This window comes from Dipodomys spectabilis, unplaced genomic scaffold, assembly GCF_019054845.1.
Source record: "Dipodomys spectabilis isolate Male_0828 unplaced genomic scaffold, ASM1905484v1 ptg000302l, whole genome shotgun sequence".
NCBI lineage: Eukaryota > Metazoa > Chordata > Mammalia > Rodentia > Heteromyidae > Dipodomys > Dipodomys spectabilis.
The window spans coordinates 2,056,377-2,061,440 of NW_024870979.1; the positions used below are offsets into that span (position 1 = coordinate 2,056,377).

At 42.4% G+C, this 5,064-nt stretch overlaps 1 non-coding gene across 1 annotated transcript; it reads left to right on the forward strand.

Annotated features, from left to right (window-relative positions):
* The first annotated feature begins 4,556 nt into the window (after positions 1–4,556).
* On the forward strand, positions 4,557–4,663 carry LOC122127564. The gene has a single exon (XR_006151199.1). It is a non-coding gene; the product is annotated as a U6 spliceosomal RNA (small nuclear RNA).
* The last annotated feature ends 401 nt before the right edge of the window (positions 4,664–5,064 follow it).

A 5,064-nucleotide genomic window follows, 5' to 3' on the forward strand; every position in this document is an offset into this window, starting at 1 on the left:
GTGAGAGTTGGCATGGTGCATGGGAAGTTTGGGGCTCCTGAATCTGGAATCCAGGTTTTACTGCTCCGGCTCTATGGAGCAGTGAATCATATCACATTCATCTGGTCCCTTTCTCTTTCTGAGGCCCTGGACTTCTGAGCAGCAGATGAAACCTGAAAGAAATAAGGTACACATCACTGAGGGATAGTGGTCAAAGTTTACCCAACCTTACCTCTGCCTAGCTTGGAACCATATGTGTTACTACTTTCTCATTCCTGTAATGGGGACTGACATGCCCACCACTTGTCCATCCCCCAGAGACGCTGGTCTTTAATAATTAGAAGTTCTTCTAAGATGAGCTGGATCCACTTTTCTGTTACTTTAGTTCAGCCACCCTGGAGCAGCAAAACGTAAATGTCTTCCTGCATCTACACATGTGCTCTATTGCAGGAGACACTTCTGTCCCAGTGTCAAGGATTAAGAGAAATTGACTTACAATAAAGAGGGGAAAGAAGAAACCTTGAGGGTTACTGTTATTACTAGGACAGTTTAAATTGATTTATAGGGGACAGTTAACAAGAGCAGAAATTGAAATGGCACTTGACTGAATCCAGAGTGTTGAATTTTTATCAAGGAGCCAGAAGGGGTGCAAGATACTTTTAAAGAATAAAGGAAGGATATAAACCCTGCCCTTAAGGAGCTAAAATTCTTATTAATTTAATCACGCTAATGACCGGACAAGAAAAATGCCTGTGTGAGCAACGAAAACAGTTCAGGTATTAGAAAAAAATATGACTACCTACAAGTCTACATTAGAAGTCTAAAAGGTAAAATTTTAATTAAAATGCTTTATGATTTCATCACTAAAGCAATTTTTGCTCATTGTAGAAAAAATTGGAAAATGAACAAAATTGAGACGAGTGTACAAATGTATAACTCAGCCATTCAGAGAGAACCACGCTTGTTCTGATAGTTTATGAGCCAGGGAAACTAGCTCTCAATGGGTTTTTGTAGTGGCATGACTCTGGTCCTTTACCAGAACTGCCTTTTCACTATCCTGAGTATTTTCAACGTCAAGTATTCATGTGCAGTGTGTTTGATAATTAACTAGGATTTCATGAAAAGATCATGTCATCTTTTTTTTTATCCAACTGCTTAGAAATTCAACATTTTGTTTGTTTGAAAATCTCCCCAGTATCAACAATATTCTTGAAGCTAAACCATAGTCATAATTCTTCCCTTAAAATATATTTCTCTGGGGCTGGGAAGGTGGCTCAGTGGTAGAGTGCTTGCCTAGTATGCAATTTTCAGTACCACATACACAGAAAAAAAGCCAGAAATGGCCCTGTGGCTCAAGTGGTAGTGTGTTAGCCTTGAGCAAAAGAGAAGCTTAGGGACAGTCCTCAGGCCCTGAGTTCAAGCCCCAGGACATGTGTATGTGTGTGTGTGTGTTTATTTGTGTGTGTGTGTAAAATTGCTAGATCAGAATAGGTACAGATTTGTCAGCATTTTAAAATAATTTTTGATAAATTCTGCTCCAGCGAATTTCAGGAAGCAGGCCCTATAGTTGGGGAAGAGTGATCAATAATCAATCACTTAGGAACCATGTGAGCATTGTTTTTTTTTATGACTGATCATTTAACAGGTAACCTATATATGTCATTGCTAGTTTCTTTGGTTACTAGGTGTGAAGGTCTTTGAAAGTGATGGTCATTTCCTTCTTGACAAACTGACTATTGTATATAGGTTAGTAGTATTTTATTCACCAAATGCATCCTATGCAGCTACCTCATGCTGCACGTCACGTGAGCGATGAACAGAAGCTCAGGGGTCTTGCTTTGGTGGAGCCTGGTTTCCAGCTCATGTCTGTCTTCTCAATTTCCAATGGCCAGGGTAGTGGCACCATTACTGTGTTATATTGGGCAAACTCTCTTATCTTCCAGTTGCTACTTGGAAATGGATGTGTGAGTCTGAGTGTGTGACAGAGCGTTCCGGGAGACCATGTGGCGAAAAAAAGAAAACCTGCGTTGTATGCATTAGGAACCAGAAGAGGCAAAACCCAGACAGGAAAAGACTCACAACTGTAGTGACACAGAAGAATCTAGAATCCAAGTCCTGAGGGCCAGATCTAGTCTGATCACTGAAAGAAAAAAAAGACAGTCTTCTCCTATTTCAATCTCTACTCCTGCATTCTACAAAAAGCAGCTCACATTGGTTGGATATGTGTGTGTCGTACTAAAGCATTGTGGTGAACCCAGTTCAAGTTCCCTTGGCTTCCCATGGAGAAGGACCTCACGATCTATTCACTTGGCAGACATTAACTAAAATAACACTGGCATCACAACTGGTCATTAGCAAAGCTAGTGGGTACAGGTCTGCACTGCCTGCTCTCAGCTGTCCGAACACCTGTTGGTGGAGGAGAACAGCGCGGGAGATGTGGGCAGTGTGGCACGCTGCAGCCCTGTGGCTGCTGCTGAGCACAGGCTCTGGGCCTGTCCATTCCTGTCTGTCCTGTCCATTCCTCCTCTTCCTCCTCCACTCCAGCTCCCTTCCACTGCCAGCACCTCCTTCTCTCCGAACCTTCACCAAAATTCTCCTCAAATGCTCTGCGATCTTAAAGTACAAATGAAATGAGACCTGAGAACCAAGCCAAGAGTCAATTCAACGAACCAGCATGTGACATTTCATTTTTAAATGAGTCGGGATCTCAGACGAAGAGGATTGAGTATTAATTGGTATTCTAGGATCCCACTCATTTTCATGATAAGGGTCTCTTCTTTCCTTCTGTCTTTGTGTCTTCCCTCACACCCATCCTCTTCTTTCTTTCCTTCCTTCTTCCCATCCGTTTCTTTCCACTCTCCTTTCTTTCCTTCCTCTTTTATTCCTTCTTTCCTGCCTTTCTTCATCTTTCTCTCTCTCTTTCCCTCATTATTCTCCCTCACCCCCTACTCTACCCAGACTGGAGCACACAACCTCACCACCTCAGAAAACCTATTGAGAATTTATCCTTTTGCCAGAATTTGTTGACATAGAAGTGTATGTACACAGGCTAACAAGAATACCTCCAGACAATGGGCTACGGGTGGGCAGCAGAGACCCTAGACTCATCTACTGCTTCCCAGGGGTGCGTGCGTGCGTCCCTCCACCAGCCCTCCCCACCCAGTGATCTGCCATTGCCAGGCCCAGAGAATGGCAGCTCAGCAGCCTCTCCGCCCCCAGCCCTCTCACCTCTGAAGATGTCACCTCCGTGGAGGGACCCAGAGCACACAGGTTGCCAGGGACAGGCAGGTAACTGGGTGGTCACAGCTTTGGATCATTAGAGTCTGCAGTGGGACGGTCCAGCAGTGACAAACAAGCAGCACCAGGGCTTCAGCTCAGGGGAATGGCATGTGGTTAACGTGGATTTTGTGGCCAAAGGAACAAAGAACCAGAGTTTACCAGGGAAATGCAGGTTGGAAAGGGGGGCATTTGAGTATGTTCCTTTTGCCACTGTCTTATAAAAGGGTAGCATTTATTTAGACTTAATTATCAGTTCTATTTTATTCGTGGTGCATTCAGAACTTTTGGAACCCATGAAAAGCTGGGTACTGATCAATATTTCAGTGTATTTCTAACATGAGAGGAATTTATTACATGCTTAACTACCTGGAATGTTTTCCTCAAGTCTTGTGGATGAGTCAAGTCAAACTCTGACATTCCAGCCACTCAACAAGGGAGATTTCAGAAATGAACTCACAGAAAGGACATTTGAGCGGTAAATAAGTACAGAAGCAGGGACAGGTGAGAGCAGGCACAAATGTGGCTCACGCGCATTCAGGCAGGAAGAGGCAAAATGGCGTAAATGCTCTGAGAAGCATATTTTACCCAGAAAGGCAGTGGTTTTATGTAAGAGGCAGTTTCTGTTTTCTTAAATCCAACCATGCATGTTTTTTTTTTTTCTCCTTAGGAGGAGGACAGTTTTATACATTTTCAATCCGAAGAAAATTATTAAAAATGGTCTATTCAATCTCAGAGGATAGTGTTTCAGGGAATAGTTACAGAATTTATTCTCCTTATTTCAGACCCTTTAAACAACCTTCCACTATCTCACACAGTACTGAACAGCCCTCTCTGGCAGGGAAAATCACAGACATTGGTTGGACTTGTCTGACATCTTAATGGTTAGTATAGCTCATGAGGGAAGATGTGGCCAGAGCAAAGGCCGTCAGCTAGGTAGAGGAGGCGGCGTGGTGGAATTTGAAGACAGGAGGCCATCCCTTGCCACTCAAAGAACTAAGGAAAATATGGCATTGAGATACAAAACACAAAGGCAAACAAAACTGCTAAGGTCAGAAGGTACAACCAGCACAGAGAGTCCAGAGAAACTCAAAACTACACAACCACAAGAATAATGTGTGTGGCTGAGAGCTGTTGGCTCTGTCTCAAAAAAAATTAAAATCACATGTATATTAAATAAGTCAAGTATCAAGCTTAATTTGGTCAATTAAATGTTGCACTCATAATTAAGGCGAAAGAAGGCTCTGCGTAAAAAGCTTCACTTTCCTGGTGAATCTAGTTGTGTCAAATGTAGGAATACCATGCTCACTTTGACACCATATGTATTAAAAATTGGAATGACACAGAAAAGAGTAACATGGCCCTGTGCAAGGATGACACACAAATTCATAAAGTGCCCCATATTTTTGCAACTCCTTTGTACAAGTTCTTAAAGATAATAAAAATAATTTTTAAAGAAGTGGAAAAACTGATAGGAATATAAACTTCCTTTATGTTGGTGGTAAACTTCCTTGGAGACCGGGTGTCACCATTTTTCTTCTTCTCAGTGTTTCCTATTCTCTGGTAGCAAATTGGGTTGGGTCTTAGTTTCCCTTTTATTTTATGAGCAAAATCAAAACCAGCTACCAAAAATGATGGCATGCCCATCCCCAGTTCCATACTTGTGGTTCATTCCTTGTCGTCTCTGTATCCACTTTCTGATATTATATACCTGATCAAGAATGGCACCTGCCAGGGATTGTTAGTACCGCTTAATACCTTCCTGACAAGTATCTTTAAAAGTGAGTCCATATATTGTTGTCATCTGTC